This window comes from Sapajus apella, unplaced genomic scaffold, assembly GCF_009761245.1.
Source record: "Sapajus apella isolate SASKATOON/1434 unplaced genomic scaffold, GSC_monkey_1.0 scaffold54, whole genome shotgun sequence".
In the NCBI taxonomy this organism is placed as follows: Eukaryota; Metazoa; Chordata; class Mammalia; order Primates; family Cebidae; genus Sapajus; species Sapajus apella.
In genome coordinates this window covers 10,585,551-10,598,909 of record NW_022436994.1, presented here as the reverse complement: position 1 = coordinate 10,598,909, position 13,359 = coordinate 10,585,551, and the positions used below count along the sequence as shown (strand labels likewise).

The following is a 13,359-nucleotide window of genomic DNA, read 5'->3' as shown; positions in this document are numbered from 1 at the left end:
ATCTCAACTAACCTCAACCTCCACCTCCCAGGTTCAAGCAATTCTTCTGTCTCAACCTCCCGAGTAGCTGGGATCACAGGCATGTGCCACCACGCCTGGCTAAGTTTGTATTTTTAATAGAGATGTGGTTTCTCCATGTTGGTCAGACTCGTCTTGAACTCCTGACCTCAGCTGATCCCCCACCTTAACCTCCCAAAGTGCTGGGATTACAGGCGTGAGCCAATTTGCCCTTGGCCATTCCTTCAAATCTTAAAGGGAATCCAGATGCACCCCTGTCAAGGGTATATGGGTTTTTTTCTGCTATAATGGAAAATATGGGAATGTTTCCCCCACTGTGTGTTCCCCACATTGAAAATTTTAGAAGATGCATATTTTTCTGATGTTTTCAAACCTCTGTCACCTGCATCTATAAATAAGTTCACATTTACACGTATTCTCCTTTTTTTTTCTAGATAATTATTTCTACCTGTCCTTGCAGAACGTTACTCAGTGACCCGCTTCCCTGGTGGCATCCCAGAGGGTTTCATAAATAGAGTAATGCATGCAGGATACTGCACTGTCCTGCTTCTGCCTGAGATGCTTTCAAAACTACAACATCTTGGTTGGGTGTGGTGGTTCACACCTGTAATCTCAGCACTTTGGGAGGCCAAAGCAGAGGATCTCTTGAGTGCACCAGTTCAAGACTAGTGCAGGCAATATAGTGAGGCCTCGTCTCCACAAAAAAACTTTAAAAATTAGCTGGGCATGGTGGCACACACCTATAATCCCAGCTACTCAGTGGGCTCCACCAGGAGCCAGAGGCTGCAGTGAGCTTTGATGAGCCATTGTACTCCAACCTGGGTGGCAGAGTGAGACCCCGTCTCAGGAAAAAAAAAAAAAAAGTTGAAGGGAGCTGCCTTGCCCCTTGCACCATGTAGGATGTAGTAAGCCCTCATCAGACACTGAACCTCCTGGCACCCTGATCTTAGACTTCCCAGCCCCTAGAACTAAGAGCCATAAATTTCTGCTGTTTATAAATTACCCAGTCCAAGGTTTTTTGTTATAGTAGCCTGAATGGACTATGACAATACATTATGTTCTTTTTTGGACTGTAGCATTCATAAACTCCTTGGAGATGACCATGCTGGATCTCTCTCCAGCAATTCTCCCTGGGCAGATATACTGTGACTTCTTCCTCACCTCTACATATCTAGCATTCACCGACAGCTTCCTGCCCATCCAGGCAGCCTTACTGGACCAGATCCAAGGGAACTGTCTCCTGCACAATCCATATCTTATCCATGGGAAACACAAATGCATCCTGGGACCCCTCTGCATGTATGGACTGACAGCCACACTACCTGCCTTTTTCAGGTGGGAGGTAAATGACAGACCAGAGAGTCTCCATGTGCACCAACATCCCTGACAAGCTCCCCAAATGACTGGAAGCCTGTAGGCAGGAAGTGAAGGAAACGGGCTGCCCGAAGCTTCCCTCAGTGGGGAGGAGGTAAACTCAGACTCACAGCACAGCAAAAGCTCTATCAGAGGTTTCTTTTTTCTTTCCTTTCCTTTTTTTTTTTTTTTGAGACAGAGTCTTGCTCTTGTCGCCCAGGCTGGAGTCCAATGGTGTGATCTCAGCTCACTGTAACCTCTGCCTCTCGGGTTCAAGCGATTCTCCTGCCTCAGCCTCCCAAGTAGCTGGGATTACAGGCAGGTGCCACCATGCCCAGCTAAATTACTTTTTGTATTTTTAGTAGAGATGGGTTTTCACCATGTTAGCCAGACTGGTCTTGGACTCCTGACCTCAGGTGATCTGCCCACCTCAGCCTCCCAAACTGCTGGGATTACAGGCATGAGCCACCATGCCCAGCCCTTTTTTCTTTTTTTGAGACAGAGTCTCTCTGTCGCCCAGGCTGGAGTGAAATGGGGAGATCTCAGCTCACTGCAACCTCTGCCATTCTGGTTCAAGCGATTCTCCTGCATCAGCGCCTGAGTAGCTGGGACTACAGGTATGCCCCACAGTGCCCAGATAATTTTTGTATTTCTAGTAGAGACGGGGTTTCACCATGTTGCCCAGGCTGACCTCAAACTCCTGACCTCAAGTGATCCACCTGCCTCAGCCTCCCAAAGTGCTGGGATTACAGGCATGAGCCACCACACCTGGCCTCCATCAGAGATTTCTTTACCCAACCCTCCTTTCACTCTTCAATTCCTTTTTATTTATTTATTTGATTTTTTAACTTTTATTTATTTACTTTGAGACAGAGTGAGTTTCATTTTGTCAGGCTGGCGTGTATTGGTGCAATCTTGGCTCACCGCAACCTCTGTCTCCCGGGTTCAAGTGATTCTCATGCCTCAGCCTCCCTCCCAGCTTAGCTGGGATTACAGGCACATGCCACCATACCTGGCTATCTTTTGTATTTTTAGTAGAGACAGCGTCTTGATATGAGGCCCAGGCTGGCCTCAAGCAACCTGTCCGCCTAGGCCTCCCAAAGTGCTGGAATTACAGGTGGTTCCACCTGATTCCTTTTTATATCCTTGGATATCTGTTCCTAGAATTTCACATTCGTGTATCTTGTCCAAATCAAAATCTATACTTTCATATCTTGTTACACATGGGGAAAAAGAGCTGAGAGAACGACAACAGAATGGAGCTGGAGACTTAATACACTTCCTGACTATTAATCTGTTTGGGTAGGGTTTCTGTCACCTGCGGCCTACAGCAGTCTTACTGCCCCCTAACCTCCCACAAAGTTCTTCAGGTTGAAGAGGGTTGCCACTTTGTAGAACGGGAAGCTTTTACTCAAAAAGTAGAAACTGAATACAAAACCAGACTTTAGAAGGATAAGATAAATTAATGCATTCATAACACATCATTACAAAAAAGTGAGGGGGTTAGAGGTCTTAAACTCTGCTCTCAAGGGCATAGGGGGCCCCTCTCACGGACTTTCCCAGAGCTCCTCTGGGTGTACTGGTCTGACTCAGCAAGTGAACATCTGTGGTTTTGCCTAGCCAGCATCCCTTCTCCTAGCAGCAGCAGTCAGCATGCCTTTTTGGGGAATCACTCTTTCCTCTTGTGGTTTATTTCAAGTGACTACACATTCAGACCCCAGAGTTTGGCTTATGTCCTAGGCCTTGCCAGTGAAAATATGGTACCTCTCTAGTGGCAGTTATTTTTCTGAAAAAGGACATATCATGGGCCAAGGGTCAGCAGCAGGGAGGGGTGGATAGAAGAGACAGATAATAAACAATAAGCTAAATAAACGAATAAATTCAATCAGGAGCTAAATAAATAAGTCAGGAGCAGGGCAGGTGGCAATTTTGAATGGAGTGGTCAGGGTAGTTCTCAATGAGGCAGGATTTGAGCAAAGATCAGTAAGCATGAGAAGTAGTCATGCATTCCAAACAGAGGCAAGCCCATGCAAAGACCCTGCAGCAAAGCCCTGTCTGCCTTGGGCAAAAAGTAGCATGGAGGGGACAGGTGTGTTGGCTCACGCCTGTAATCCCAGCACTTTGGGAGGCCAAGGCGGGCAGATCACCTGAGGTCAGGAGTTTGAGAACAGTCTGGCCAACATGGTGAAACCTCGTCTCTATTAAAAATACAAGAAAATTAGCTGGGTGTGGTGGTGCATGCCTGTAATCCCAGCTACTCGGGAGGCTGAGGCAGGAGAATTACTTGAACCCAGGAGGCAGAGGTTGCAGTGAGCCGAGGTCGTGCCACTGCACTCCATCATGGGCGGCAGAGCGAGACTACATCTCCAAAGAAAAAAGAAATAGCACCGAGGCCAGAGTGACTGGAGCAGAGCGAGGCAGTAGGGAGGCAGTAGCAGATGAGGCTGCAGAGGTAACAGAGGAGCGATCACGCAGGGCTTTGGCTTTTACTCTGAGTTTGGGAAACCACTGGGAAGGTTTCGAGCAGAAGAGGAATTTGACTTGGCTTTCTTTGGGTCACTCTGGCTGCTGTATGGGGACAGACTGCAGGGAGATCAGGGAAGAGACCACTATCATGACCAAGGTGGGAGATGATGGAGGCAGAGGTAAGAAGTGGTCAGGGTCTGAGTATGCTAGGGAGGTCCAACCAACAAAATTTTTGGGCCCTGGAGGCGAAATGTGAGAGAAAGTTGAGTGCCGGGTAACAGCAAGGTTTCTGGCCTTAACACCTGGAAGACAGAGTTGCCATTGAGACGGTGATGTTATGGGGAAGACATCAAGGGCACCGATTTGGATGTGTTGAGATCGAAATTTATTTTAGAGATCCAAGAGGAGGTATTAACTAGGCATCTGGATAGAGAAGCATGGAGTTCAGGAGACAAGCCCCGCCTGGAGATAAATTCGAAGCCATGCCTTCTCTCTCTGCACCCAACAAAACCTCACTTAAACAGGCTTGTCAGGTCATGGAATAAAGTACAAGAACTTTTTTTGGAGGGCGAAATGCCGGTCAACCTTACCAGTCAGAACGCTGCTTTTAAGATCAAAGAGATCTCTGTTCTTCAGCCTAATCCACCCCTCTCCCTAGTTTCTCCCCCAGCCCTGCTAGGCTAGAAGCTCCCTGGCTTTTACTACGTCAGGATCCCCAACAAGCCCATTCCCAGGAGGATAAGAGCCCAGGCAGTTCCCTAGGACACCGTTCACTTCCTAGCTACCCAAGAGCAGGACACCAGCCTCCTGGAATATTCACTCCGCTCCTCACAATTACACGAAGAACTCAAGTAAGCCTCGGCGTCGGGTCAGTCGGGCCGGGGCCACTAATACCAAAGGGACCCAGTGGGTTCTACGTGGTAAGTGGGGGGCGGATAAGAAGGATGCGACACCCCCACGCCGGGGCCAGGCACACCGTGAGGGGCTCGGCCACTTCCTTACGCCCTCCGATCGGCGAGCACCTACCACCCACTCTCGCCACCAAGCTGGGTGCAGAGAACAGGGCAGGCGCACGGACGGTTCTCACGGCCCCAGGCGCCAGGCCCAGGGCGCAGAGGCCCGCATCTCACTTGCGAACGCGCGAGGCCGGGCCCCTCCCTCCCCTTCGCGTCCTCTCCCTTCCCCTCCACCTCCCGTCCCCTCCCGGTCCCCGCCACCCAGCCGGGCAGCCAATCGGAGCTGGGATCCCGCCCCGGTCCGCAAAGCCGGCGACGCCCGGAGGCTGCACGGAGAGCGGTGCACCGGTCAGGTGAGGTGCGCGCGAGGAACGGGGGTCGCACGCGGGGGAGCGGGGGTCGCGCGCGGCTTCCATAGAGCGCTCGGCCTGAGCTCGAAGCCCCAGGCCCGCGGGAGGCCCGGGCCCGCGCAGCCAGAGCCGGGACGCAGCCTAGGCGCCGCCCGCCCCGCCCAGCCCGGGCCCGGCGCGAGGACGCGGTCAGAGGCCCCGCGGCCCGGATCCGGACGAGGGGCTTTCTCAAATACACAAAAGACAGTCTCAAAAATTAAGTCTCCATTTCTGTTAAGACTGCCGGTGGCTGCGGTTTTTATGTAGACCCAGGCGGGCAGGCTCGGCGTCCGCGTGCCGCGCAGTCCGGCGGCTCCGGGAGCGCGAGCGGCTGGGCCCGGGCGTCGCCACCGCGGGGCCGCGAGCTCCGCCGGGACCTGCCCCGGATGCCCTGAGGTCCGCTCCGCGGGGACGAACCCTGTGGCGCCGCGCAGGCACTTGGCCTCTCCTAGCTCCGCTTTCCTCTTTGGAAACTGGAAACTATCACTTACTTCGTTTACGGAGTGAGGATTACACGACAGTGTTCTGTAAAGTGCACTCTACATATGAAGTGCTCAGAAATAGGGCTAATAATTAGGGTATTTGTAAACTACTTAAATTATAAAAAGGATTTGCAGCATCAGAGTTACAGTTTTGGATACTAATTTTTTTCACTTAACGCTCGTTATATGATAGGAGTTTTCCATCCTATTATACCGCTGTGCGATCTAATCTTGGTGCCTCAATTTTCTCACCTGTAAAAGTGGGGATAATCATAATGCTTACTTGGTTAAATGGCCCTGAAGAATAAATGACTTAGCGAGCATAAATAGCTTACAATAGGGTTTTCAGCATGGGAAGGATTCAGTAAATGTTGTTAGTCATAATCACCACCTACAAAGCAAGCAATACTGTGCTGAAATTTTTTCATCATTAATGTAGCTCCTATAGTACGATTTCCAGGAAGTTATTTAAATTATGGAAATAAAGGTATTGGTATATTGCTAATTATTTCCCAAAACATTGTATTGATAAATATGCTCATCCTTCCCTTAATGTTATGCACTCCATAAAAATACAAACTTAAGTCAAATATTAGACAAAGTATCAGACAGATTGTGTAGCCAGAGAGCTAAAAATTACGAAAGGTGCTCTAATTATACTTGAACTTTTAGAAATAATTCTTAGTGTGTTTTCCCACATTTCATATGTGATCTTTACTTTTTTACTCTCTGTACCCGCTGCCTACCCAGTTAGCATCTGATTAAAGTCAAAGATCTGCAACTTTGGACCACATTTATTAATTTTCATCTCTGTCCTAATTGTTTTTCCCTTTTGATCTACACTGCTTATTACTCCCAGTCATTTTTTACAGAACTGAAAATCTGGTAAAACACTCAGAATTGCATGGGCTTCTATGTAGAGGTGACACTCCACCAGTGCCATGGGCTGGCAGGGAATCACAGTGGCAGCATTTTTATTCCTGATTCTCCTTGGCATATCCAGGACTCTGATAACATGATCGTATATATGTATCAGTAGTAACAGGTTGGGCCATTTTTTTTTGTCATAAATCATATAAGATTTAGAAACAAGTTGATAGTCATATATTTTGGAATTTGAAAAAGACATTTCATTACTCAGCTTCAAATTAAGCTTTAATCAAATAGTAAAACTTTTCATTAATGGACAGTGTATACCTTTTTGTTTATTTAAAAGAAAAAACACTGAATATAGTCCCTTTGTGACAGGGGAGCTTAGTTCCTGACAATGTTCTCTTGAGTCTTTTTTTTTTTTTTTTTTTTTGAGGTGGGGTCTTTCTCTTTTACCCCAAACGGGGTGCGGTTTTGTGGTTTCTGCTCACTGCCACCTCCGCCTCCCTGGTTCAAGCAAGCTCCCACCTCAGCCTCCCAAGTAGCTGGGATTACAGGTGCATGCCACCATGCCCAGCTAATTTTTGTATTTTTTTAGTAGAGACATGGTTTCACTATGTTGGCCAGTCTGGTCTCAAACTCCTGACCTTGTGATCTGCCCACCTCGGCCTCCCAAAGGAGTCCTTTTTTTTTTGGCAGAGTCTCCTATGTGGTTCAGACTGGAGCGCAGCAGCACCATCTCGGCTCACTGCAACCTCTGCCTCCTGGGTTCAAGTGATTCTCATTCCTCGGCTTCCTGAGTAGCTGAGGTTACACCACCATATCCAGCTAATTTATATATTTATTTATTTACACATATATGTATATATATATATATATATATTCCCCCCCCCCGGAGACAGAGTCTTGCTCTTGTCGCCCAGGCCGGAGTGCAGTGGCACAATCTTGACTCACTGCAACATCCGCCTCCCGGGTTCAAGTGATTCTCCTGCTTCAGCCTCCCTAGTAGCTGGGATCATAGGTCTGTGCCACCACACCTGCTAATTTTTGTATTTCTAGTAGAGACGGGGTTTCACCATGTTGGCCAGGCTGGTCTCGAACTCCAGACCTCAAGAAATCCACCCACCTCAACCACCCAAAGTGCTGGGATTACAGGCGTGAGCCACTTCACCCAGCCTCTGTTGAGTCTTTCAGCTATGAGCAAATAGCTACGTTCTATGAGCTGCTAGATCTGCCTTGGTCAGAAACCAAGGTTGAACTCTCAGGAACAGTGATATATATACACACTGATATTTCAAAAGTACAGTGCCCCAAATTGTTCCACAAAGGAATTAAGGTCATTTGCAACAAAATCACATTGAATAGTAACAAATAAATAGAAGATAAATATGACCAGGAATTGAGATGAGAGAAAGTATAAGTACAATAAATTAGTCCAAGGGAAAAAAGAATAAAGTGCCATCCAATAGAATTTTCTGTGATTATGAAAATATGCTCTATTTAATTAATTTACATTTCAATAGCCATTCTGTCTAGCTGCTCCCTTATAGGTCAGTGCAGGCCTGTATTTTTGTAGTTGAGTCCCAAATTTGTTTCTAGAAAGATAAACTTGGTCAGTTACATGGTTCTTATCATTTGAAAGTAAAACATACATAGCTACTTCATTCATTCATTCATTGATCCCCCAAAGGTTAATGGCCTTGAAGGAAGCAGAGCCTTTCCTGAATCTCAACTATAGGGAAAATTTTCTTGGACTTCATTATCAGAGCACCTTGATATGTTATTGCCCTGTGAAAGTTTGTTTAATTAAGGAATTGGGGCCAGGAGGGATGCAGTCAGTGAATGTGGCATAATTTGTAATGTTTTTTAGAGTTTTGAATAATTATGCTAACCTTTATAGAGGAGTTTAAAGTATACAGGAAAGCAAAAAGAAAGTAAGTCACTAAAAGTTCCACCACTCAGAGATATAATTACTGTTAATATTTTGATGTATATATTTCCAGACGTGTCTCTTTTTAGGTGCTACAGGATTTCTTTAGGTTTTTGTTTGTTTTCTGTCCACCCTATTTCAGTTCATGTGTGCTGTCTGTTGTGCTAAAACAAATATTCGCTGATGCCTTAGTAAATCGTTGGATATCTTATTTACCTCGCACTTGCACGTATGATTTTTTCTTCTAACTTAGCTGTTTCTCTTTTACAAATTCAGAAAACCTGTTTCTCTTTTACAAATTCAGAAAACCTCAGACTTTGAAAAGGCCTTGAAGTTCCTCACCTGAAATCTGAGAACCTGGAGCACCTTAAAAAAATCTGAGGGAAAACAAAAGAGTGAAAGAACCTGATACAGTCAGTGTAGAGAATACAATTTTTCATGTAATTCATATTGAGGATGCAGATAACACATTGTGAAATCTTGCTTGTAAAAAATCTTGGTCTGCTGAAGAAAGATGTTCTCTCTAGGGATCTTTGAAAGCATAATTATTGAGCTATTAAAATGTTAGACACAAAAGTTAGACCCACACATATTTTGGCTGTGTGGAAGATTTGTAGTCCTTCACCTGCCCACCCCGCACTTGTGAGTTGTGCCTGTGTAGGCAGTACCTGTAGCACTCGGCTGGGCAGAACTCGTCTTTCAGCAATAAGGGAGCATAGTTAGGACCTGGACCTTCTGGGGGCGGTCCATGCCCAAGAACTCCAGAAAAGTCCTGCTGTCAACCCAATTTTGAAATTGAGTTGCACATTGTTCTACAAATATTTGAGTTAATAAGCAGCTCTTTTCAAACATGATTATGCCCTTCTAAGTTTAAATACGGTAGGCTTTAGTGAAAGTAATTGACCTCATTTCAGTAAAAGGTAGAAGCTTTCGAAGTGGTCAGGAGGAGGAAGATAAGAGACATAGAGCAGATGGGGGCGGGTGGAAAGGTGGGGTGAGGAAGAGACTGGCTTCTCTTTGGCAGAGTGCCAAGGAAAAGCTCTGGCACTTTTGTGCCTGGGGCCTTGATGACTGCAACCTGAGCCTCAACCTAGTTTCCCTGCAGAGCCAGAAGAGAAGCTAAAAACCTTCAGTTAACCAAGCCAGACACCAAGAAAGTTAAACTGAAAGAGAACCTCCCCCCAAAAAAGAAGTAAAGTGGGTTAAAGTGATAGCATGTTAGCACAGAAAAAGAACCTAAGGGCCATCTAAGTTCATCTGCCCCCTCTCCTATTTCAAGGTGCAGAAACTAAGGCACAAGGGACCACATGCCCTACTCTTGATCACACGACTAGTGGGTGCCAAGCGAGGTCTGGAACTCTGGGGTCACAGGCTGGCTCTTCATCCCTTAGAAAGACAGCTCATCTCTGTGCACCGGAATCCATTGTGTTTTGGGGTCAAAGCAAATAAAGGCTCAAACTCCAAGACTGTTATGCAGACCAGCTGCAGTAGATAATAGTGGGGAGGAGAAACCTGCTTTAAATTGCTTTAAGCAAGTTGCTTCTACAAAGGTGTTGACTTTTTTCTTTCAACTTCCTGTGAGCCACTGCAGCCTGAGCTGTTGTCATTATGCAATAATTCAGGAACTAACTCAAGATTCTTCTTTTAAAATTATTTGTTTATTTAGAGACCCAAGCTGGAGTGCAGTGGTGTGATCTCAGCTTACTGCAACCTCTGCCCACCCCCCGCCGCACCCCCCCACCTTGACCCCCCCCACCTGCCTTCAAGTGATTCTCATGTCTCAGCCTCCCGAACAGCTGGTATTACAGGGTCATGCCACCACCCCTCTTGCTAATTTTTGTAATTTTAGTAGAAACAGCGTTTCACCATGTTGCCTAGGCTGATCTTGAACTCCTGGCCTCAAGTGATCTGCCCACCTCGGCCTCCCAAAGGCAGGAGCCTCCTCACCCAGCCTATTTATTTATTTTTAAAGTGGCTGCTCCTAGAAAGGCATACCATGTTTCTAGATGGGAAGGCTTATTAATTCACCCTAATTTCATATATAAATTTGATGCAATCATAGTCACAGTCCCACTGGAATTTTTTAACTTGATAAGATGTCCTAAAATTAATATGGAGGTCTAGGCAAGTAAGAATATATAGTAATACTGAACAAGATTAATGAGAGAACTTGAATTACTGTAAAGCCATAATAATGTAAACAGTATGTTATAAGCATGGTAATCGAGGTCTGTGGCACAGCAGAAAAAGTGAAAAAAGAACAACTGTATTCATAAAAATTTAAGTGTGGAGTCACTGGGGGAAAGGATGAAATGGTCAATAAATAATGTAGAAACAACTCAATTATTTGGCGAAATGTAAAGTTACAGCCTTATCTCATGCCATTCCAAAATACTATTTAGATTTGATTTAAAATATATATAGATAAAGAAAGAAAAGTTAAGGCCAGGCACGGTGCCTCACACCTGTAATCCCAGCACTTTGGGAGGCCGAGGCGACTGGATCACCTTAGGTCAGGAGTTCAAGACCAGCCTGGCCAACACGGCAATACCCTGCTTCTATTAAAAATATAAAAATGAGTTGGACATGATGGCATGTGCCTGTAATCCCAGCTACTCAGGAGGCTAAGCCGGGAGAATGGCTTGAATCCGGGAGGCAGAGGTTGCAGTGAGCCAAGATTGTACCACTGCACTCCAACCTGGGTGACAAGACAAGAAACTCCATTTCAAAAGAAAAAAAGAAAAGTTAAAAAATCTAAAAGGAAATAAAAATATATCTATTTAAGTCTTTTGGGAAAATCTTTCTCAACATAATACTAAAAGTTAGAAAACAGAATGTTTTTGTGTTTGACCATTTAAATACTAAACCTTTGAAATTTAAATAAAAAAAGAAAAACTAAACAAAAACCTTTTTGTTATAGGATTAGGTCTTAGATATTTTCAGATATATTAAAATACAGAATAAAGTTCCTCCTGGATTCTGTTCAGAGTTTAACTGGTCTTGGCCAGATGATGGGGAGGAAAGGAGAGGGAGCTGTGTGATGGGCAGGCGGAGGGCGGGAAGGTGGAGACAGATCTCGCCTGGCCTGTGTTGCTGCCTCTCCTGACAGTGCATCTTATAATAAGGGGGAGTTGAAAGCAGAAGGGGAAATAGCACAGAAAGGATACATCTGGCCTTTGCAGTTTTGTGACCATGGCAGGTCCTGCCAGTCACTCAAAGCTCTGTAAGCAACTAGCTAGGGTACCCCATCTGAATGTGTTTTTAAAACAGCAATGTGGTCAGGTGCAATGACTCATGCCTGCAATCTCAGAACTTTGGGAGGCTGAGGCAGGAGGATCACCTGAGCCCAGGAGTTTGAGGTTGCAGTGAGCTGTGATCATGTGTGCCACTGCATTCCAGTCTGGGTCAAGAGTGAATTCCTGTTCCTGAAACATAAACAAACAGCAATGCAATTTATTGTAGGTGGCACACCCCTGATGCCCAGTGTAGTTCTGGGTGGGCTTCTTTCTCATGCATATGCACCTCTCCACATCTTTTGTTTGTTGGTTTTCTTTTGTTTGCCTTCCCCAGATTATGTAGGGAAACAATAAAGTTTATATGTAATGTTTTGTAGACCACTTCTAAAGGAAAGCTTTCCTCTAAGTTCTCATTAGAAAGGGAAAGCAAGCAATAGCGAAATTTCTACAAGGTCCAAGGATTCAGGGCAGTTTCTTCTGAATGTAGTTTGGGGGCTGGAGACAGAAACAGGAAGCAGTAGAATTGCTAGGTCAGATTGGAATTTTGATAGCTATTGCTACACTGCCTTCCACAGCGATGCTACCCACTTGTCCCCCAATAATGTCAGAGTGTATTCCTGACCACACTTTAAGCAGCACACTCTGGCAAACATTTTGATCTGTCAGTCGGATACGCCTTCTTGCTGTAATCCTAATTTACATTCTGTGATCATGACTGAGAGTTATCTGAATTTCCTTTTCTGGGAACCAGAGAGCAAGTTACAGCTGGAGCAGATCTTAGAGATGAAGTCTAGCCATTTAGCCTACAGCTGAGAAACCCGTTTTGACCATCGTAGTTGCTTGGGTAGTTCAGGACTGACAGGACTGGACACCAGGTCTCCTGTTTATTATTGAAGCTCTCTGGGTGAATGTAAGACAGGACCTGTCAAGGCCTCAGGCACAGCCTGGGGTTTAAGTCTAGAACGAGCAAGTCTGGAAGTTGCAGGACAGTGCTGCAGTGCCTTGGCTGTGAGGCAGGGCGATTTACCCTCCCTGAACTCCAGGTACTTTGTCTGTTAAATGGAATTAATTCTAGCTTTTTTTTTTTTTTTTTTTTTTGGCCAGGGTTCTGAGGATTAGGGTTAATATGTATGAACTAGCTGACCTGACCTGAAGAGGCCCACATGAGAACAGATCCCTCCTCACATTTGTGTGTTCTGTTATCTGACTCTGTCACTTATGTGCAAGCTCCAAGGGAGGTCTGAATGAAAGTTCTTAAAAACAGAAGTAAAGCACAGTAGCGTGTTGGGGAGGGCATCTCTGTGGGTCCTCCAGGTAGCCAGGGGAGGGCGAGCAGAGCGTGCTTGCTGGGGACCCTCTGCTCCTGTGTCTTCACACATCCTCCACTTAGTACAGGAGCTCCCGCCCCACACACCACCTACGGGTCAGCTCTCAGTGTCTTATCCTTTAGAGAGTTTTTTAAATATGAGACAGAGTCTCTCATCTGGGTAAAAATTGTTTAAAAAAAAAAGAGAGAGAGAGAGACAGGGTCTCTGTCACTCTGTGAGTCGCATGATCATAGCTCACTGCAGCCTCAAATTCCTGGGCTCAAGCAATCCTGCCTCAGCCTCCCAAGTAGCTAGGACTATAGGCGCATACCACAATGCCTGGTGAATTTTT

General features: G+C 45.8%; 1 protein-coding gene and 1 long non-coding RNA gene across 3 annotated transcripts in view; one reads left to right on the top strand and one right to left on the bottom strand.

Moving 5' to 3' along the window:
• The first annotated feature begins 4,734 nt into the window (after positions 1 to 4,734).
• The window catches only part of BLVRA (biliverdin reductase A), a 46,662-nt gene continuing 38,037 nt past the window's right edge, over positions 4,735 to 13,359 (top strand). The window contains exon 1 of one of the 2 annotated variants that reach the window (XM_032244407.1): positions 4,735 to 4,757. The gene's annotated coding sequence lies outside the window, so the exon portion shown is untranslated. Of the gene's footprint in view, positions 4,758 to 5,018; positions 5,147 to 13,359 lie in introns of those variants that run through there. The other variant, XM_032244404.1, reaches the window with a different exon arrangement.
• The window catches only part of LOC116527389, a 52,722-nt gene continuing 44,530 nt past the window's right edge, over positions 5,168 to 13,359 (bottom strand). Inside the window, exon 4 of the long non-coding RNA XR_004258524.1 lies at positions 5,168 to 6,055. This is a non-coding gene — a long non-coding RNA (uncharacterized LOC116527389). The remainder of the gene's footprint in view (positions 6,056 to 13,359) is intronic.